Below are 24,105 nucleotides of genomic sequence, written 5' to 3' on the forward strand. Positions count from 1 at the left end.
GACAGCAGAACTAAATGAAGACAATGAAATTCAATAAACTGAGAAAAAAATAATAAACTTTTGCTCAGAGGAGACAAGGTCTTAGGAGAGAAAAAAAACCATAAAGTCTTTTAATGCAAACATACACACACGTGCACATGTACACACACACACACACATGCACACATCTTGGATGTTAGCTTTTAATTAAGCTGACTTTTAACCATTGAGCTCCTTAAAATAATATTTTTAAATCTCATTGTTACTGTAAAGGAGTCCAGATCCAGACCCCAAGAAAGGGTTCTTGGATCTCATGCAAGAAATAATTTGAGGTGAATCTACAAAGTGAAAGCAAGTTTATTAATAAAGTTAACTAATGAAAGAATGTCTACTCCATAGGAAGAGTAGTGGCTTGGGCTGCTTCACTAAGGATACTTCCAGTTATTTCTTGATTATATGCTAAATAAGGGGTGGATTATTCATGAGTTTTCCAGAAAAGGGGTGGGCAATTCCCAGAACTGAGGGTTCCTACCATTTTTAAACCACATAGGGTAACTTCTTGATGTTGCCAAGGCATTTGTACATTGTCATTGCACTGGTGGGAGTGTCTTTTAACATGCTAATGCATTATAATTAGCATATAATGAGCAGTGAGGACAACCAGAGGACACTTTTGTTGGCATCTTGGTTTTGGTGTGTTTTGGCCAGCTTCTTTATCACAAACAGTTTTATCAGCCAAATCTTTATAATCTGTATCTTGTGGAGACTTCTTATCTCATCCTGTGAATTAGAATGCCTAACCTCCTGGGAATGCATCCCAGTAGGTCTCAGTCTTATTTTACACAGGGACTATTCAAGATGGAGTTTCTCTGGTTCAAATGCCTCTGACATATTTACCCCCTCCCTTTTATAAGAGAACCCTTAATCCTAAGGGCTGTAGAGAGAGGAAGATTCATCTTCTGTAACTTCTTCAGGCTGAACAGGGGGGATGATATTCATGCCTAACCTCTTGCATTCAGGTTAGAGAAGAGCTCAGTCAAAAAGCATCATTATGGTGAAGGCCATTCATAACTCTTGAGTTATGACAAAAGGTGATATCTGGAAGATTAATAAGTGTTCAATTTAAGAATACATTCAGTAAGAGAACCCTTAATCCTAAGGGCTGTAGAGAGAGGAAGATTCATCTTCTGTAACTTCTTCAGGCTGAACAGGGGGGATGATATTCATGCCTAACCTCTTGCATTCAGGTTAGAGAAGAGCTCAGTCAAAAAGCATCGTTATGGTGAGGGCCATTCATAAGACTTGAGTTATGACAAAAGGTGATATCTGGAAGATTAATAAGTGTTCAATTTAAGAATACATTCAGTAAGCTTATCCTGCATTCCTACGCAAAGAGTACGACAGCACTATATTTCACAACAGTAAAACAAAATAAGTAAAATTATCCCAAGTAAACTAAATAAGAAGGCTTTTCATGAACTGGGAGACTTTGGAACCAAAGTGATATGGAGTTGCTATACATGCTATACATTCCAATATGTGCTCAGAATTAGAATATTGATCTAGATTTTTTACATTACCCACCTCTCTTTTTACTTTTGAACAGCCATAAGAGATCACTGGTTGGTTCACAGAAATAAGCAGGTTCAGTCTAAATCGTAGAAAGAAAACTCAAAAATAACTGATGAGATCACAATTTTATAACAAGTGTACCATTGTTTTTAAAATATGTTTTTTCTATCTCTCCATTCTCCCATTTTTACTAAAGACAAATCCTAACAGGGCTGATTTGTTTGCAAAAATACGCCATAGTCTTACACTTAGCCTGATTATTTGTGTAAAGTACAGCAAAAATAATCATTTTTCACATAGGCTTTTTAAATTGGCTTTGATTGGACTTTGTTCCACAAAAGGAATCTCAGATAAGGCTTTTTTCCAAAGCCAAGCCTAGCCATAGGTTTGTACTATCAAATATTTATCAGTTAGGTAAATTCCTCTTTTTTCGAGGTCCCAAGATAACCTAGGGCTCCTGGGCCTGTTAGAAAGTGACATTCTTTATTTACTACAGGTCAGGAACCCTGTACAGGACAGTGTAGACAGGGTATGAGGCCAGTTTTCCCAAGGGGCTTTTATTGGCCCTGTAAGCCAAATTCGATTCCTTAAAGGAAAGCAAGCCATTCCAGTCAAAGCCTTGGTAAAATAACTGGTTTCTTTTATTTTGTCCTGTTACAGAAGAAAACATTCTTATTGCACTTATGCAAATAACTGTATTGTCATAAGTTAAGAATACTCACGAATAGTTTCCAAATTCTGGAGAAATCAGGTAGAGAGAAACAAATATGCTCCAAATTTTGTTCACAGGAGTATATTTTACTTACTTGTTAAAAGCTGCAAATCACTCAAAAGAAAAGTTTTATTGGCTCTGAAAAACAAAACAGAGGATCCTTTTAAGCAAAAAGTCAAGAAGATTACTTTAGTCTTCTATTAGTCCAGTCCATGTTGTTAACTCCTGTTCTGCCTGATATTCATGAACATTTCAGCACTCCAGGAGATCCTGAAAGTTTTTTCTTCTATTCTAACATCACAATCTCCAAATTTATCAGAAACCTGCATTTAAGAACACCTATTAGGGTTCTGTAGCTGATTATGAAACCACCTCTAAAGAAAAACAAAAACAAAACAAAACAAAAAAAAACAAGGCAACAATTGTCCCTGGATGACAAAACACTTTAGGGCAGTCTCTATTAAAGCCACAATTGACTAAGAATTTTGGTGACTTCTGTGGCATACAACAATTTTACATAACAATTATTATAACTATTAATAGCATACACTAAGTTATATCAGGGTTACAGAAGTTTCTAATAATTTTGGAACACCTACCAAAAACATATATTCACAAATACAGCCTAAAGAAAGAACTCTTAGGAACCATTGGTGGAAAAACCTGGATTGTAGGTGATTTTAACTATGTACTACCTTTGGAGCCTAGGACACAGAAAGAAGTGCAGATAAGGTTTGACTATCCAGCATAACTAGGAGGCATGGCTAACACCACATATCCCCAGGCTTTACCTAGAATCTGCTTCAAAGTAAGTAGGTTGAACAATTTTCAAAAATCAAAGAAGCCGTTTATGACCCTAACACATCTAGCAAACTTAATATTTAACCTACTTCAGACCAAATGTCTGAATTTTGAAGACATTTGAATTTTACCAATGATCTTCAAAACTGTTTTTATTTCTGAAACTTTACTAAAGTCACATGAACTAAAAGGCATTCGTTTGTTTTTATTTTCTGATAGAATGTTAGATTTAAGCTCTTATGATTTTCGAAAACAATCAAAGCTCTTTCATATCACACACACACAACACATATAAATACATAGACAGAAATGTTCCAGTAGTTTTAAGATTTTTTATTTGCCAGGTTCTTAATCAGATTACTGCTTCAGGGTGGAGCCCTTGGAGGAACAGGGCCAGGAAAACATGCAGTTTCTATGGCTTAATAAACAGGCACAGCTGGAAAGCAAAAAAGATCCCCCAAAATTTAAGGGTCCCACTTTATATCATATCTTAAATCCCAAAAAAGACAAATGCTACAGAACAAGACAGTGCAATGATTTTACTGTGCATTTCACTGCAAAGCAATTCAAAGCCACTCAACCTACTCTGTGATTACCCCATCTTCCATGGGAGTCTTCTTAGGTCTCAGTGTGGGGCAGGGATGAGCACGTTGCCATACCTTCTAGGTGGCCAAGAGCATGCTCCTCTGATCCAAACATGTGAAAAGCCAAGTATTCACCTTTAACTGTCATTAGCTATTCCCCAAAGCATATTTCCTACCCAGTTATTACACACCAAAGTTCTATTTTAATGTGGAGCAATTTCTGATCCCCCCAAGGGTTAAAAACACCTGATAATGCAATGCAAAAGAGAAAAGAGCCTTAGATTTTGAAGGGATCTCTCCACTTCTGGTTCCTGGGGTTTCATGAGAAAAAACAAACAAAAAAAAAAAGAGTTTTTTCCCAAAACAAGGTCTGTGGCACTACTTGTTGTTCACAAGGAGTCCCAGGCTTTTAGAGCTTGAATATCCTCTTTTAATTAGGCTGACTTTTAAATGTAATACTCTTTTTAAAAAGATCCTTTTAAATTTCTTATTACCCAAATTTAGCCAGGCCAAATGGCCAATATTTCTGTCCTCAAAGAAAGAAAAATTCAACATGGTTTGTGGAGGGGAAGATAATCAACAAATGGTAAATGTCATGCAGATATCAAACCAGAAAGGGCTTATTCCCTAAGCCAGGAATTGAACCCTGAACCTGTGCCACCACTGGAAAAACACAAAGCCTTAGCTGCTAAGCTGTAGAATTGAAAATATTTTATTGCTCTTCCCAGGAGACTAGAGCAGTCAATTTTGAGATTGCATTGGCTTTTAATGGCTCAATTTAATTTTCAGAGATAACTATGACATGTACCCCCAAATTCCTCTTCCCTGGATGGCAGAGACCAAGAGAAAGTACCACCACATGTATACAAGATATGGCAGAGACCAAGACAAAGCTCCCAAGGACATTTTTCAACATGCGATCTCTGGGCAAGAAGGTTCCCCTGAATGACAGAAAAGATAGGACAGGGAAAGAAGAGAAAGGGAGAAAAGCATTGCCTGAAGCAGGGTGGGGAAGGTGAGGAACTCAGGGAGGCCAGAGAAAGACCCACCCACTGCAGTTAGACTTAATCAAAAGTTCAAGCAGCTGCTTTTCAGTCACAAAGGGATCTTATCCAGAAGTCCCATCAGCTCTCGAGTGTCTCCCTTTTGGGGAAAAATAGCTCGCCATGTCCTTTGATCCTGAATATGTTTAATTCTGTCTCCCATAGCCATCAGCAAAGAGTGCAAGGCAGATAAGTCCAAAGAAAATAGCAGTTAACATCCAGTAGTGCCAAACCCACTTTTAGCCGAGAGGAACTTTACTGAGAGGGGCCTCCAACCCCATAAATCTTAGGAAGGGCTCTAACCTTCCTAAGTTGGGCCCCAAACAGGTTCAGTCAAGCACCCTTGCCTTTTATTAAGAGGGGGTCTTTAACCCTCTCTATCTTAGGGCAGACTCTAACTTTTCTAAGTTGGGTCTCTAACCCAATTCCATTCTTTACCGAGTTAAATGCGCCTCACTTACCCAAAGTTGGCCAAGTGGTGCTGCACACAGAAGATTTTCCTTTGGGTCGGGGGTCATTTCAGTATAATCCCTTAGTGGTTTGCCAGAAAGATGTTACCAGAAAGGAGTCTGAATCCAGACCCCAAGGGAGGGTTCTTGGATCTCACACAAGAAAGAAATCAAGGCAAGTCCATAAAGTAAACACAAATTTATTAAGAAAGTGAGGGAATAAAAGAATGGCTACTCCATAGGCAGAGCAGTGGCTTGCACTGCTCCATTAAGGATACTTCTAGTTATTTCTCGATTATATGTTAAACGTGGGCTGGATTATTCATGAGTTTTCTGGGAAAGGGATGTGTGCTTCTAGGAACTGAGGGTTCCTCCCCTTTTTAGACCATATAGAGTGACTTCCTGACATTGTCATGACATTGGTAAACTGTCATGGTGCTGTTGGGCGTGGCTTTTAGCGTGCTAATGTATTATAATTAGCATATAATGAGCAGTGAGGACAACCAGAGGTCACTTTCATCCCCAAATTGGCTTTGGTGGGTTTTGGCCGGCTTTTTTTGCTGCAACCTGTTTTATCAGCAAAGGAAGACTTTATAACCTGTATCTTGTGCTGACGTACTAGATCATCCTGTGACTTAGAATGCCTAACCTCCTGGGAATTCAGCCCAGTAGGTCTCAGTCGTATTTTACCCATCCCCCATTTTAGATGGAGTTGCTCTGGTTTAAACACCTCTGACATCATTACCACATTTTAGCTAGGACAGATTGTTGATATTTCAGAGGTAACAAGTATCAAAACACAAAGGTCTTGATTTAGGAAGCAAACTCAGGCTGTCATAGGGAAAATAAGAAAGAAAGTAGAACCTCAGCTATGAAACTGCAGCATGGGGTGACAGCCATTGCTCTTTCAGTTTGGTTTGTCTAGCAAAAAGATGGGCTTATTATGTAAATAAAGCCGGTTAAGTAGTCAAAATAAAAAATCGTTTTTGTTGTTTGCTGTTTTTCTCCCAACCCATTCCCCATCTTTTTTATTTTTATTTTTTGTGTGTGGAAATTTAGCCACTTCAGAGGCCTTGTTCTCCATAATTTGGAACTTTCCTTTGGATTTGATCAAGTCGGATAGAGTTGGTCAAACCCAATGGGAAAAAGACCAAATCAACAACAAATACAGAAACAAACAAAGAACAACAAGAAACCATTAAGCAAAACAAATGATCTCCCAATTTATCTGATTACTGAGTGCTCTAATGTTAAGGAGAAATTAAGACCAGCTTGTTGTTAGTCTTAACTTTAGCCAAGAAAAATACCCCAATTCAGCTACATACCTAGGGATGGATCTCAGGCTGAAGACTGTTCTCTACCATCCTAGAAGCAGGAAAAAACTTAAACTTTTCTCCCGTTGGAAACAAGCTCAAGCTCCAGAAAGGAGTTACCTGCCTTTCATCATCATGGAAACAGGAAAACTTGCCTTCCTTATTGGAAGCAAGTAAAACTCCAAAAAAAGGGAGCTGTACAGCAAAATACACTTTAGACTTTAACCAAATTATTGAAGATCAGGGATTCTCTGGAAGCACGGGGGAAGTTGGGGGGGGAGGGGGAAGGTGGCTTCCAGACCTCAGCAAAATGTTCTATTAGTTTGAGCCTTAAGGATAGCTCAAGCTGGTACCGGACACCAATAGGAGTTTTGTCAATGTCAGGGCACCTCCACTAAGAATCCCTTAATGGTTACCAAACTGTGGACCCCAAATATCTGAGACTGATCTCAGCAAATTTAGAAAGCTTATTTTGCCAAGTGAGAACATGTGCCGTAACACAGCCTCAGGAGGTCCTGAAGACATGTGCCCAGGTAGTCAGGGAACAGTTTGGTTTTATACATTTTAGGGAGACATGAGAATTAAATCAATATATGAAAGATGAACATTGGTTAGGTCCAAAAAAGGTGGGATGACTAGAATTGAGGAGTGGGCTTCCAGGTCATAGGTAGATAAGAGACAAAGGTTGAATTCTTTTGAGTTTCTCATAAGCTTTTCCAACAGAGGCAATCAGATATGCATTTACCTCAGTGAGCAGAAGGATGACTGAATAGAATGGGAGGCAGGTTTGCCCTAAACAGTTTCTAGCTTGACTTTCCCTTTAGCTCAGTGATTTGGGGGTCCCACGATTTATTTTTCTTTTGCACTACAGTACACCTGTTGTTAGATTCTAGTCTTGCCTCATGTTTTTGAATTTTTATTATTTTCTACAGCATGGACTGAATTCTAAAATTTTTCCTGGCTACAAGTCTTCAAAATAATAGTTACAATTTTATTTTCTTTCCTTCCCCCTCCCAACTTTTCCTGATTTGAAATCACCAAAAATTAACCTGTGCTTTCTTTAAGCCCTGCAAACTGAAGCGAGAAAAGGTAAACTTCAGAAGAAAATGAAATGGCAGCAACCTATTTACATATATAAACCACTTGCATACCTGCCTACTGATGTATGAACTTCAGAGTAAGATGGCCTATATTGATTTTTCAGGATTGCTCTTCATATTTTTGTTGTTGTTGTTTTTCTCCCTTCTTCCTCCTGTTTTTTCTTTGTAGAATGTAAGAATTCACAACCTACTAAAAATGACCTTTCCTGATAACGTGAGACCTACCTGTCTAGGAAAAAACCATCCTAGCCATGAGGCAAATCTGGAACAAAAAAAAACTCTTTTTCTTCTAAAATGCTTTCTCCAAAAGATTTTAAAAAGGGGGTAAATGTCAAAGGAAAATAAATCTTGGGACCCCCCGCCCCCCCGCCCCCCCCCGCCCCCCCCCCCCCGCAAATCACTAAGCCAATAAAAACATCAAGCTGGGGACTATGTCAGGCAAATCTGTCTCCCATTTTATTCCTAAACAAGATAGCTACAAAGATTAAAAAAAAAAAAAAAAAAAAAACTACATATCTCCCTCATTATTTGCCCACAAAGAAATTCTTTGTGGACAAAGGACAGACAGACCTCAAAGTCATCCCTCTTAGGCCAAGGGCATGTCTGATTTCTTCCTCTACCCTATTGTTTTACTAAGGTCAGACTAAGGGATAAGTGACTATTACTATACCTCCTCTCACATGTAAATTGCGTATTTGGTAAAAGGCTAATCAGAGACTCAAGGGAATGCAACCTTTTGTTTCTTATTTATATATGACCTGGAAGTCACCTCCCCCTCCTCCAGTTTTCCTGCCTTTCTGGACAGAACCAGTGTACATCTTACAAATACAGATTGATGTCTCCTGTCTCCCTAAAATGTGTGAAACCAAGCTGTGCCCAGACAACCTTGGGCACAAGTCATTAGGACCTCTTGAGGCTGTTTCATGGGCATGTCCTTAACCTTGGCAAAGTAAACTCTCTAAATTGGTTGAGACCTGTCTCAGATATTTTGGGTTCACACTTTAAACCGCGAGTGGTTTATGGGTTAAATCCTTAAGAAGTTACTGGGCCTTAGGACAATAGATGGAACAAGTCTCTTCCTCCAGCTGATAACTAGTTCCTCCTTGTTGGTCTTTTCCTTTTGCCTTTTCTATTTTATTACTTTGCATGTAGTTACTGGCAATGTAGTGGGTACATTGTCCCAGTTATCCCAGTTCCTATTACGGTGACACAGTTCTACTTCTTAAAAAAGGGTGCTGGTTGTTTTCCCATGATTTTCCTTGCCAGCTCAGCTTAACTTATTTCCCCTGGGGAGTTTGAGCTTTTAAATCCCTTCTGAGTGGCACCCTGGTGAGAAATTGTCAAAGACAGGGCCCAACATATGTCTCACGGTTTGCAACATTTTTTCATGAGTAGCCACCTCCTTTGGAGTCTTTAGAGAATCAGGAATATAGATTTCCATGTATTTACTCATTTTAAGTAATGATTTAGCTGGCTCAGTCCAAAGGTTTGGTGTGGCCATATCCCGCTGGGGAGAGACTAGAATTTACATCACTTTTAGCAGCAGATCAGATGGGACAATAGCAGAGGCATGATATTTACAAAGCTGCTGCCCCTAACTTCACTTAGCTGACTGGCCTAGTCCTGCATCTCAGCTTCACTGGCTCCTTAACCTGCCATAGTAGTCCCTAAGGATGAAGATGCCTTCTCATTAAAGAATTCCCCAAACCACCAGTCCCACTGCAGGAATCTCCATTATGGGATCAAAGAAAATCCATTTTTTTTCTCTAGAGGCCTGCATTTCTTCTCTTTCTTATTAAGGCCCACAAGTATTACAATATTCAGAGCCTGCCTAGTGAGGGGTCCCAGTAAATGGTTTAGCCTCCTTCCCTGAGTATCTCAACACCTGTAACACAGAAATTCAGTTTTCATGATGTAGGTTCAAAGACATTTTGGTGCTTCCTCGGTCAGACTAATGAGACACAGGAGAAAACCATGAAAACTATAGAGTATAATACAGCATGAAGCAATGCCATGTCAAACTAAAGCAGAGGTGTTTTACATTTTAAGCCCCAACCACTTAAAGCTATCCAGGATCATTATGTCAATGGGTGGTCTCACTGGCTAGGCAGTCTTCATGCCCATACTCTAATCGCCAAAATCCCATCTTTGTCATCACCTGTTTGAGTCCAGGGATTTGGGGCTAATCAAGGAAGAAGCTATGATGATGAGAGGCAGTAACACTCAAGAAGCTTTATTAGGCAGTGCTTTCACATGACAGGATAAAACTTTCACAGCCTGAAACTGTCCCGAAGCATATGGCCAGGGGTCCATGACACAGAAGGGGAAAAGACAAGGGAACTCTCTGAAGAGAGCACAGATGTATCAGAGAGGGGCCTATATGTCTAGGCGATGTCACTCAGTATTATAGAAAGAAGTCTCTGGATCAGATGTTCAAAAGGAAAAAAGCAATTTTGATGTGCAAAAATTCATTTGGCACCAGCAGGTTTTTGAGCTAACAGTTATCATATTGCAGTGAAGAAGTAAACAGCAACTTAAACAAATTTACGAGAAAAAAACAGCCCCATCAAAAAGTGGGCAGAGGATATGAACAGACCCTTCTCAAGGGTAGACATTAACGTGGCCAACAAATATATTTTAAAAAGTTCAACATCACTGATCATCAGAGAATTGCAAATCAAAGCCACAATGAGATACCATGTCACGCCAGTCAGAATGGCGATTATTAAAAAGTCAAGAAACATTAGATGCTGGCGAGGCTGTGGAGAAATAGGAACGCTTTTACACTGTTGGTGGAAATGTAAATTAATTCAACCATTGTGGAAAACAGTATGGTGACTCATCAAGGATCTAGAACCAGAAATACCATTTGACCCAGCAATCGCATTACTGGGTATATACCCAAAGGAATATGAATCATTCTACTATAAAGACACATGCACACATGTGTTTATTGCAGCACTATTTACAATAGCAAAGACATAAAACCAGCCCAAAGGCCCATCAATGAGAGACTGGATAAAGAGAATGTGGTACATATACACCATGGAATTCTATGCAGGATTGGGGGACGAGGGGAGAAAACTTAGAGGATGGGTCACTGGGTACAGCAAACCACCATGGCACATGTATACCTATGTAACAAACCTGCACATTCTGCACATGTATCCTGTTTTTTTTTTTTTAGAAGAAATAAAGAAAAATGAAAATTAAAAAAAAAACACACACAGGAGAAAAGAATTAAAAAACCTAGGGTTCAATACACATAGGTCATCTTTGGCTCATTATACTACACTGTTATCATTGCCATGATTCAAAAAGGTATTTTATATTGGAATGTGTATATGTGTATTAGCAATTCCCCATGCTGCCATACACCCCACCTTTAGGTAGTGACTCTGCTGCATATTTCCTACATATTATCTTATTTCATTCTCAAAATAACTCTTTGAGGTGTATATCACTGATATTGCTAATTTGACAATTTAAGTGTGCGAATATTATTCTAAACCAGAATTCTGGAGGACCACAATAGGCTAATATTTACTAGTAAGCACTGGAATTGATTTTAATTTTAGTCCTAATAGCCCTTTTCATTTACCCTTGTAATGTTATAGGATATTCTGTAACACTATGTGGAGTCCTTTGCTACCTTAGAGCATCCTGCCCCATGATTTGTTCCTCCCTTTACAAGCAGCTACCTTCTCAATGTGGCTAATATTACTTCTAGGTCTCTCATGTCAATGCTGGGGTCATTCTTCCTGTCCCACTTATGTGACCTTTGATAAGAAATGTATACATCAAATATACCTCACTCTCATTGACATGAACCTTTCAACAAACAAACCAAAAATATTTCATGATTTTGATGACTCATTTCCATGAGTTCTTCATCTGAGCCTTAAAGTTATCAGTGCCAATTGGAAAAATTGGGAATTTCTGATAAATGATTGTCACATTTCTGCAAATGAAGATTCATAAAGGCTCATCTGCATTTTTCAGAACATATGCACATCCATTCCTAATGAGCTTGCCTTCTACTAATGCCTTAAAATTTAAATAAGTGGATTTAATTCACCTTACCATCAAATAGCCCCCAAATAGAAATAGTGAAATCCTGAAAATATTACTTCGCTGCATATACCCAGCAGCCACTTAATGGAATCTTCAGGATAAAGCAAGATAATAAAATCACAAAGGGGAAGTAATTCAATTTAAAAGTGCTTGAGATTTCATGACTTCTCCCTGGACATGTTTTATTTATATGGTTTTGAAGCATATCTTTAATTATTTATCAGGTATCTGGAATTGGCCTTCTCTGGTTAGCAGACCCATAGAAACCATAAGGAATCTATCCAGATTATCAACACTTCATGGCCATTGGATGCTTTACATGGAAATTTAGATGTAGTGGCCTCATGAAAAATTTTTGTTTATTCAAAAATAAATAATATTTTTTAAGATCTCTATTACAACTTTCAGTCAGATTGACCATTCTGAAACACTGCATGATGTAAGCAGTAACTTCAGCAGGGTGGCAGAATATTAAAGCCCCATATGCTTCTTCACCCAAGGAAACAAGAATTGAACTAAAACATATGAGTCAGTAGCCTTTGTGACAAATCCAAAAACCAGTTAAAAGGTTCCTGCACCAAGGTGAGCTGAAGCCAGGAAAAAAAAATATATCTATATATATATATATATGTGTGTGTGTGTGTGTGTGTATATATAATATATATATAATATATATATATATTATAAATATATATATGGCATTTACTCAACAGAGCACCCCCTTCCCCAGCACAGTACAATGTGATTGGGAGGAAATCCCTAATTTCTAACTTCTCCTTTGAAATGGAAAGGAGTGGAATCCACAGCTAACATTCTGACTTCTCATGGTGCTGTCCAAGCAACTATTTTCTAACTTGCCTGCATCTAAGTGATGACAGGAGTAAGTGGCCAAATTGCAGACCACTGAAAACGAGAACATGACTAATTCTACAACTAGAGTCAGCAGTACCACAGAGAGACACTAGTTAGGGCTTCAGTTCTATAGCTTACTGCCCCACTTAGAGGCTGCAATATCGCAGACAGACACTAGAGGGATTTCTTAAGCAGAAACATGCATGTTGTTTCAATTAGGAAACATGCACACTCAAAGAACCAGAAGAGGAAAAAAAACTGAACCCAATATTAGCAGATGAAGAATAATTAATAAAGATAAAGAAGAGATAAATTAGTGAACAGAAAAACAACAGAAAAAATAAAACCAAAAGATAGTTTTTTGACAAGATCAATAAAATTGACAAATCTTTAGTTAGAATATTACAAAAAGTAGAAGACTGAAATAACTGAATTTAGAAGTGAAAGAGGGGATATAACAACTGATGTGACAGACAAAAAGGAGTGTAAAAATTATATAGCAAAAATTATAACAACAAATTGAATATAGAAAAAAACGATAAACTTAACAGACATACAACCTACTGTATATGAATCATAAAGAAATGAAAAAAATTCTGAAAGGACTATAACTAGTAAGGAGATACAAGCAATAATCAAAAACTTCCCATACCAAAACAAGCCCACAATCAGCTGTCTTCACTGATGAATTCTACCAAATGTTCAAAAATTAGCACCAATTTTCAAACTCTTTCAAAAAATTGAAGAAGAGGGAAAACTTTCAAACTCATTTTATGAGGCCAGTATTATTCTAATACCAGAACCAGAGACAAGAAGAAAATAAAACCACAGAACATTATCCGTGATGATTATTGATGCAAAAAATACTCAGGAAAATAGCAAATCAAATGCAGTAGCACCTTAAAAGTATTATACATGCTGATAAAGTGGGATTTATATCTGGAATGCAAAAATGGTTCAAAACAAAAAATCAATCAATATAATGCACTATATTAACAAAATAAAGAACAAAAATTGTGTCCTGGCCTCATTTAATGAAAATTCAACATACCTTTTTTTATAATATAAAGCACTCAACAACTGGAAATAAAAGAAAAATACCTTATCGTAATAAAAGCCATATATAAAAAACCATCAGATAACATTATACTTCATGGTGAAAGATTGAAATAGCTCTCTCTAATATCCAGAAGAAGGCAAGGAGGCCATTCTTTCCACTACTGTTCAACATAGCACTGGTAGTCTTAGACAGAAATATCGGATAATAAAAAGTAATGAAAGACATCCAAATTGACAGAATCGTCTGGCAGAAAACACTAAAGATTACATGCACACAAAAAAAAAAACTGTTGAAACTGATACATGATTTCAAAAAAATTTCAGTAACCAACACAAGCATACAAAAATCAGTTGTTTCTATGCACTATAAATTACCAATGGGAAAAGGAAATAAAGAAAACAATTCCACTTACTATAATATCAAAAGGGTAAAATACTTGGAAATAAACAAAGAGGTAAATGATGTATGGCGAAAAAAACAAAACATTACTAAAAGACTCAAATAAGAAACAAAAATATTAAAAATAATCTGTGCTTATGTATTGGACCACTTAATATTGTGAAAATGTCCAGAATATGTAAAGCAATCTACAGATTCAATTGAATCGCTACCAAAATCTCAATTTTTTATTATTTTACAGAAATACAAGAAAAAAATCCTAAAATTTATAAGGAATGTCAGGAAATCCAAATAGCCAGAACAGTCTTGTAAAAAAATAATAATAAAATGAGAGAACTCACACTTCCTGATTTCAAAAAAGTAATCAAGATAGTAAATAATTTTTTACAAAGTTAGAGAATTAATCAGTAATACAAAATAGAGAGCCAAGAAATGAACCTTGCATATATAACCAAATTATTCTTGAGAAGGGTACCAAACTACACAATGAGAAAGGAACAGACTCTTCAATAAATGGTGTTGAGAAAACTGGATATCTACACACAAAAGAATAAATGTGGACCCTTAAATTACACCATACAGAAAAGTTAACTGTAAAAGAATTAAAGATCTAAATGCAAGGCCTGATAATATAAAGTCATAGAAGAAAACATAGGGATAACTCTCAAGGCATTAGATTTGGCAATTATTTAATAAAGATGACATGAGAAGCATAGGCAACAGAAGTTAAAATAGACAAATCAAACTATATCAAACTTAAAAACTTGCACACATCAAAGAAAAAACAACATAGTGAAAAAGACAACATGGAAGAAAATATTTGCATATTATATATCTGATAAGGAGTTAAAAAGAATATATAAAGAACTTCAATTCACCACCAACGACCAAAATAAATTACCCAATTAAGATATAGGTAAAATAACATGAATAGACAAATAGGTATAAAAATAGTCAACAAACATATGAAATGATGCCCAACATCACTATCATAAGATGAATGCAAATCAAAACCACATTGATATATCACCCCATACCCCTTAAGATGGCCACTATTAAAATTACATACAATAACAAATGTCGGAATGGATGTGGAGAAACTGGAATATTTTTGCACTGTTGGCGGGTATATAAAATCATGCAGCCATTATGTAAAACATTATGGAGGTTCCTAAAAAATTAAAAAATTTAATTTCCAAGTGATCTGGCAATTCCACTCCTGCGTATATATCCAAAAGAACCCAAAGTGGGATCTCAAAGAGATAGTTGCATGCCCATGTTCACTGCAGCACTGTTCTCAGTAGCCAAGAGGTATAAATAACCTAAATGTCCATCAACAGATAAAATGATAATGAGAAAGTATATAAACAACAATCTGATATTAAAGCCTTCAAAAAAAAAAAAAAAGGGAAAATACCGTTACGTGCTACAACATGGGTGAGCCTTGAGGACATTATTTTAAGCAAAATAAACCAGTAACAAAAGGACAAATATTCTGTAATTCCACCCATATGAAGTATCTAATGTGGTCAAAATTATAAAAACAGAGAATAGGAAGGTGGTTATCAAGAGCTGGGGGAAGGAGTCAGGGACTTCATGCTTAGCGTATAGTTTCAGTTTTGAAAAATAAAAAACCCAAAATCTCTGTTGCACAACACTGTAAATATACTTAACACGAAAAGACCTGAAAAACGTACTTCAGTAAGTGGGACTTCTCCAGGATGCGCACATAGATGTTCAATGATGTGGTCTCTGAGCCTTAAAATTACATGTCTTATTAAATTACCCCTTCAAGAAAGATAATAAACATATTATTCAAAGGGTATCTCTCATTGATGTGGACAAATTATTTCCATGAAGATCTTTTCTGATTATAAAGTATACATCATGCCCTCAAATTTATCTCTGCAGATGTAGAAAACTAACTTTGTCTTAAAAGATTTCCTGTTGTTTTAAATATTGCATGAATCACAGGTCCAGGAATTTGATGATGTACTCAAATTCCATAAAGAAGCTTCTCTAAATGAACTAAGAAAAAATCCTCCCTAATAGACCTGCTTTCCTCTAGGGAACCACAATTTTTTACATCCATATATTACTTTAAAGAGACCCTTACATTTTATAGATACAACAAATTCTTGATAAGATTTTCTAAATATGAACACATACTCACTTAATGGAGGCATCCAGCAAATTACAAAAGTATACTTCATTTAGTTTTGACTTATTTTAGGCCCATTTTGCCTTTTCCACTGGAATTTTGAATATTCTTAACTCTTTAGAATTTTATTACACTTCAAAAACAGTAGACTCTTGAGTGGACCTTTTCTAGCACACAAACATAAAAACAAATAAATACACAATTCACAGGAGTATTCTTGTACAAATCACTCCTCTTTCTAGATTCTACTATGCAATTTCTAGGCCCAGAGGCCCTTCTGCAGTGTTTCTGTTCACTCCAAACATACAAGCCCCACAAAAAGGTTCATTACTCTTTTCACATGAAAATCCTATAAAGTTGATTGGTAAATCTAAAAGAAAATAGCACTTCTATGCATGTGGATATAGGCAACCTTGGAGATCCTTTATATATTCAAGTCTTAGCTGCTCTATAAAATGTGATTCCTATGATTCACAGATACCTCCACAACAATTATGGGGGCTATTCTATCTTGCATATTTATCTTACCTATGATTTGATCTTGATGCTTTAAGAATACATCAGTTACATTAAAAATTCAATAAAAAAATATTCATTTCAAAGGGCATTTTCAAGTTTTTATTTAAATTACTCCAAGCAGGTGATAAAAATTATGGAACTAAATAGTAATGATTGCTGTACATACTTGTAAATATATTCAAAACCATTAACTGTATACTTTAAATGGGTGGATTTCATGGTTTGTAAATTATACCTCAGTAAAGCTGTTATGAGAAATTACTCACAAGTAAATGTATCTTACTAATTAATGACCTAGTTTCCTTTTAAGTTTACTCTGTGTAGCTGGGACTTAAGCATTGTGAAAAATACACTAATGTTTTATGAAGACACAAAATTAAGAAATGGGAACCCAGTCTTTAGCAGTGCCTTCCTGCCTAAAAATAAGCAAATTTTTTTCCACAAAATGTCTAATATGGTTTACCATATTATATTTTCCATAAATTTTATTTACACTATATTTTAATAATGAAATGGCAAGGTTTTGTAAAATTTTACAGTAACAACTAATTCACTAAAACATCATCTGCCATTATGCACATACCACTATTATTATAAACTCAACTTTCCATTAAAGAAGGGTAAATTCACAGTGGGAAATTCCTCCCATGTAACTACACTTCAGACTCATATGGTATTCCCTGAAGATTCTTGGCGTACCTGACCAGTCATGATTTCTTGCCTCTTTAAAATAACACAAAAAATTTGAGTGAGCTCTCTGTGCATTAGAAGCCTACAGACACCCAATTGATGTCTGTTATGTAGACTTAAACACACTGTTATAAAATTTAAGACCTAATATTCTAAGAGTGTCAACAAAAAGAGTCAAATTCTGTAAAATATTTTAAGAGATTTATTCTGAGCCAAGTATGGGTGAACATGGTCCATGAGGTCCTGAGAACATGTGCCCAAGGTGGTTTGGGTACAGCTGGGTTTCATATATTTTAGATAGGCATGAGACATCAATCAAATAAATCTAAGAAATACATTGGTTTTGTTCAGAAAGGCGGGACAACTCAAAGCTGGGGGGGTTTCCAGGATATAGGTAAAGTTAAACAATTTCTGACTGACAATTGGTTGAGTTTGTCTAAAGACCTGGAATTGAAGAAGGAAAATGTTCAGATAAGACAATAAATGTGGAAAAGGCTTTTGACAAAGTTCAACACCCCTTCATGCTAAAAACTCTCAATAAACTAGGTATGATGGAACGTATCTCAAAATAATAAGAGCTACTTATGACAAACCCACAGCCAATATCATACTGAATGGACAAAAACTGGAAGCATTCCCTTGGAAAACTGGCACAAGGCAAGGATTCCCTCTCTCACCACTCCTATTCAACATAGTATTGGAAGTCCTGGCCAGGGCAATCAGGCAAAAGAAAGAAATAAAGCATAGTCAAATAGGAAGAGAGGAAGTAAAATTGTCTGTTTGCAGATGAAATGATTGTACATTTAGAAAACCCCATTGTCTCAGCCACAAAACTCCTTAAGCTAATAAGCAACTTCAGCAAATTCTCAGGATACAAAATCAATGTACAAAAATCACAAGCACTCCTATGCACCAATAATAGACAAACAGAGAGCCAAATCATGAGTGAACTCCCATTCACAATCGCTTCAAAGAGAGTAAAATACCTAGGAATCCAACTTACAAGGGATCTGAAGGACCTCTTCAAGGAGAACTACAAACCACTGCTCAAGGAAATAAAAGAGGACACAAACAAATGGAAAAACAGTCCATACTCATGTATAGGAAGAATCAATATCGTGAAACTGGCCATATGGCCCAAAGTAATTTATAGATTCAATGCCATCCCCATCAAGCTATCACTGACTTTCTTCACAGAATTAGGAAAAACTACTTTAAATTTAATATGGAATCAAAGAAGAGCCCGCATACCCAAGACAGTCCTAAGCAAAAAGAACAAAGCTGGAGGTATCACACTACCTGACTTCAAACTATACTACAAGGCTACAGTAACCAAAACAGCATGATACTGGTACCAAAACAGAGATATAGACCAATGGAACAGAACAGACACCTCAGAAATAACGCCACACATCTACAACCATCCGATCTTTGACAAACCTGACAAAAACAAGCAATATGGAAAGGATTCCCTATTTAGTAAATGGTGTTGGGAAAACTGGCTAGCCATATGCAGAAAACTGAAACTGGACCCTTTCCTTACACCTTATACAAAAATTAACTCAAGATGGATTAAAGACTTAAATGTAAGGCCTAAAACCATAAAAATCCTAGAAGAAAACCTAGGCAATACCACTCAGGACATAGTCATGGGCAAAGACTTCCTGACTAAAACACCAAAAGCAATGGCAACAAAAGCCAAAATTGACAAATGGGATTTAATTAAACTAAAGAGCTTCTGCACAACAAAAGAAACTATCATCAGAGTGAACAGGCAACCTGCAGAATGGGAGAAAAGTTTTGCTATCTATCCATCTCACAAAGGGCTAATATCCAGAATCTACAAAGAACTTAAACAAATTTACAAGAAAAAAACAAACAACCCATCAAAAAGTGGGCAAAGGATATGAACAGACACTTCTCAGAAGAAGACATTTATGCAGCCAACAAACAAGAAAAAAAGCTCATCATCACTGGTCATTAGAGAAATGCAAATCATAACAACAATGAGATACCATCTCACACCAGTTAGAATGGTGATAATTAAAAAGTCAGGAAACAACAGATGCTGGAGAGGATGTGGAGAAATAGGAATGCTTTTACTTTGTTGGTGGGAGTGTAAATTAGTTCAACCACTGTGGAAGACAGTGTGGAGATTCCTCAATGATCTAGAACCAGAAATACCATTTGACCCAGCCATCCCATTACTGGGTATATGCCCAAAGGATTATAAATCATTCTACTATAAAGACACATGCACACGTTTATTGCGGCACTGTTCACAATAGCAAAGACTTGAAACAAACCCAAATGTCCATCAATGATAGACTGGATGAAGAAAACGTGGCACATATACACCATACTATGCAGCCATAGAAAATGATGAGTTCATGTCCTTTGCAGGGACATGGATGAAGCTGGAAACCATTATTCTCAGCAAACTAACACAAGAGCAGAAAACCAAACACCATGTGTTCTCACTCATAAGTGGGAGCTGAACAATGAGAACACATGGATGCAGAGAGGGGAACATCACACACCAGAGCCTGTCAGGGGGTTGGGGGGTAAGGGAGGGATAGCATTAGGAGAAATACTTAATGTAGATGATGGCTTGATGGGTGCAGCAAACCACAATGTCACATGTGTACCTATGTAACAAACCTGCACGTTCTGCCCATGTATCCCAGAACATTAAGTATAATTTTAAAAAAATTAAAAAAAGATTGTGGAGACCAAAGTTCTTTTGAAGTCTTATAGTGGCTGTCCTTAGAGACAATAGGTGAAAAATGTTCCCTATTCAGATCTTTAAAAGGTGCTACACTTTCAGTTAATCTATTCAGGATTGGAAGGGCCTGGAAGAAAAAGATCTAACTATGTTAATAGAGATTCTTCACAGATGGAGATTTTCAGGGCCATTAGAAAAACATGTTTTGGGGTAAAATACTTTTATTTTCTTCCTTGTCTCAGAATGTTATGCCAGAGTCAGATTGGAAAATAAGTCATGATATATAGGGTTAAATAAAACCCATCTGATGAGAATTTATGGTTTGTAGGGCATGACTCCCCAGACTCCTTAGATAGGAATTTGGGCAAGGTAAAAAAATCAGAGCTTATTCCTCAGTGCCACCTCTTGGCCAAAAAGCATTCCATGGAATGCATATGCAGGCCAAAAAACTCCCATAGCACTAGGGAGGCTCATTCCTAAAGTTGTCTGATTTGGCCATCTGGCAGGGTCCCATGGTGCTAGGAAGACTTGTTCCTAGAGTTCTCTGACTTGATGGTAATAATTTTAAATATTAACGATTTGGACAATGTGGGGAGGACATGGTCTGACCTGATGTAATAGCCAATTGTTTAAGGGGTGAGATGGAGTCAGGCCTAGGGTTTAGTCTAAAAAAATTCCAGATCAGATCTATTTTCTGAGCTATCATGATCCAGGTCTTTAACTGTGCCTTTTCCTTCTGCTGTATCTGGCATAACATTTACAAAAAACGTCTAATGTTAATATAGTAACAAACATCATAAAGATAGTGAATATTTGGGTGTCCAAGGTTATAGGTAGAATCAGAGGGCAGTAAACAACCCAACCAAACAGAAAAAAAAACTCTGCATGCATCATTATATTATTTGATCAGACTCACAATGTGTTTACCCTCCTTATCAAGGGTTACTTGAACTTTATGGTAAATCTTATTTGATAATTGTAGGACCAACATTAAGTTTGAATTTAATAAATTAATTTCTCTTCCAGCCAATTTATCTCCATAGATATAGCATCCTGAGAAGGGTATATATTACATGCAAGAAACACCTCATCCTCATTGTGTAAATTGTTATAGACTTGTTAACAGTAGACAAATCTATTTTTCCCAATACTTTTGTATTGCACCATATACTGGTATTCGGGAGAGAAAAGGTTTTGTCACAGGAGAAGTCATGTAATTCTACAGTGTCATTTTTTCCTCAGCAGGACTCCCTATGGCCGAGGACCTTCAGAGTCAAAAGACTTATACCCAATTATTTTAGGCCATATAGGAATGCATGTGGACAGGCATTCATTACTTCTTAAAATTATTATTTTAAGTTTAAAAAGCTGACAATAAAACCAAAAGGCAAAGTTACAAGACTGACTTATTTTTAACTTTTATGTGTTGAGCTACTGTAAGCTTGGTTTCTGTTACAGACTTACAGCAATTAGCTATACAAAACATAAGCATTATTTTAAAATATAATAAAAAATATGTATAAATATATTTTTATCTTTACAACTTATACTTGGAGTATGATACTCAGGAGGCTTTGTTTCAATTTATTTTATCCTGTTAGTAAATATTTTTCTTTAATTTTATCATAAGCAGAAAATTTTTATGGTTGGTGTGGATGCAAAAGTGACATATTATAATTTAGAAGGCAACTAAAGTTGTTTTACCAATTGTTTAGGCATTTTTTTGTACCCCCTTCTTGATTTGGAGGGTTTGATCTTGACCTAATTTATTACTGAAAACCGGCCCTTACAATCTTATGCACCCACCTCTTCTGTGATAGTCCCTGGGCCTAGGGGTGAGGCAGCTTGTATAGTTTTGGCAGCAGAACATTAGCAGTGAAACAGATCGGGGCCAGTGGGATGCCAAATGAAGGAGATTCATATCTCTGGTCTTCAGAATACCATGATTTTGGTTTCCTTGGAAGTAAAACAAGGAGAGATAAATAACATTTATAATTTGACAATTATAGAATAATTTGTATGTTAGAACAGAAAAAGGAAATAGAAAGGTGCCCTATTCTATTAGGGCACCAACTAAAAATATGAAGAAAAATTAAAATCTGGTATTTTCTAGAGGATTATTGTAGCCAAGAAACAATAATTTAATCTGCACTTAAAAAGTTAGGACTGAAATCTAGTATTAAGTGTCACACTTTTCCCTTAAAACAATTATTTTTTAATTATCATTAAACTAATGCAGACAACTATAATGTTATAAAATCACAATCTGAATTTTGGAGAACTCAGGAAGGTAAATTTGCTTACAAAAACATACTTTTTCCAAATAACTTAAAAAAAAATTTCTTGACCCTCTTTTAACCAGAGCAGCAGCTTTTAAGACAGGATGTTTGTTTACCTTGGAAATGTCATTTACAAACCTAACAGCTCATGAGAGCTATTTGGCACTATAGAATTTAGCAGCTTCTTACAATTAGTCCTAGAAAAAGGCTCTCTGCTTATTATATAGCAAGATTTTATGTAAACCATTTTTATTTTACCATGGAACTTTTTGGAAAACATTATTCCCATTAGTATAGGGGTAGCTCCAGTTAATATTCCACAGCAAGGCAGTAAATGCCCCACGAAGTAGAAATTCTCTAGCTCAGTCGTTGTTACTGAAAAGTACACACGGTTTTTACCATGAGCCCCATAAACGCTCCAAACAAAAGACTATGCAGTGGAGGATTTACATGAGCAGATTTACATGTCTTCAGCTTTACAGTACTAGAAAGAGGAAAACATTCCACAGTTAGATATACTATCCATTTTCATAAGACATTTAGGTAAAAGGGGTTACAACTACCTCACAGAGAGCTTGTTTAAACATCTTACATTTTTTAATTCTATTAATCTGTATGTTTTATGTTCTGGTCCCCAGAAGCCTTTTTTAACCCCAGACCACTTTAATTTTTCTGGTGAAAAGGGCTTGGGTTCCCAGCAGGGAGTTGCATCTTTAAGGCATATGAGGGACAGATTTGATAAGGCTTCTTAAAAAGACCCATAATTCTGTGAGAGGGGCACCCATATAAAAGGGCCCCCCTTAACCATCAAATATACCATGACCCAGACGATAGACATATTTGGTGGGAGGATATCACAGTTATTATAAAGCTAGTCTCGCACAGATTGCATATGAAATATATTAACGGCTTCATCTGGGGTACTTCACTTGCTATTTTGTTTAATTATTATTACATTTTAAGATTTAGGGTACATGTGCACAATGTGCAGGTTTGTTACATATGTATACAGGTGCCATGTTGGTGTGCTGCACCCATTGACTCAACATTTAGCATTAGGTATATCTCCTAATGCTATCCCTCCACCCTCCCCCCACCCCACAACAGTCCCCGGTGTGTGATGTTCCCCTTCCTGTGTCCATGTATTCTCATTGTTCAATTCCCACCTATGAGTGAGAACATGTGGCGTTTGGTTTTTTGTCCTTGCGATAGTTTGCTGAGAATGATGGTTTTCAGTTTCATCCATGTCCCTACAAAGGACATGAACTCTTCATTTTTTATGGCTGCATAGTATTCCCTGGTGTATATGTGCCACATATTCTTAATCCAATCTAGCATTGTTGGACATTTGGGTTGGTTCCAAGTCTTTGCTATTGTGAATAGTGCCACAATAAACATACGTGTGCATGTGTCTTTGTAGCAGCATGATTTATAATCCTTTGGGTATATACCCAGTAATGGGATGGCTGGGTCAAATGGGATTTCTAGTTCTAGATCCCTGAGGAATCGCCACACTGACTTCCACAATGGTTGAACTAGTTTACAGCCCCACGAACAGTGTAAAAGTGTTCCTATTTCTCCACATTCTCTCCAGCACCTGTTGTTTCCTGATTTTTTAATGATCACCATTCTAACTGGTGTGAGATGGTATCTCATTGTGCTTTTGATTTGCATTTCTCTGATGGCCAGTGATGATGAGCATTTTTTCTTGTGTTTTTTGGCTGCATAAATGTCTTCTTTTGAGAAGTGTCTATTCATATCCTTTGCCCACTTTTTGATGGAGTTGTTTGTTT

The 24,105-nt window shown here is 36.6% G+C and overlaps 1 protein-coding gene across 22 annotated transcripts in view; it reads right to left on the minus strand.

The window, feature by feature from the left end:
• Nucleotides 1-24,105, minus strand: part of SPIN4 (spindlin family member 4) — a 342,780-nt gene that overhangs the window by 17,278 nt on the left and 301,397 nt on the right. For 9 of the 22 annotated variants that reach the window (XR_010154951.1, XR_010154949.1, XR_010154950.1 and 6 more), the window contains 3 exons: nucleotides 21,840-21,989; nucleotides 1,564-2,401; nucleotides 319-1,305 (listed from right to left, as the gene is read on the minus strand). The gene's annotated coding sequence lies outside the window, so the exon portion shown is untranslated. Of the gene's footprint in view, nucleotides 1-318; nucleotides 1,306-1,563; nucleotides 2,402-21,839; nucleotides 21,990-24,105 lie in introns of those variants that run through there. The other 13 variants (XR_010154940.1, XR_010154938.1, XR_010154947.1 and 10 more) reach the window with 9 other exon arrangements.

Source organism: Pan troglodytes, chromosome X (genome assembly GCF_028858775.2).
Source record: "Pan troglodytes isolate AG18354 chromosome X, NHGRI_mPanTro3-v2.0_pri, whole genome shotgun sequence".
NCBI classification, from domain to species: domain Eukaryota; kingdom Metazoa; phylum Chordata; class Mammalia; order Primates; family Hominidae; genus Pan; species Pan troglodytes.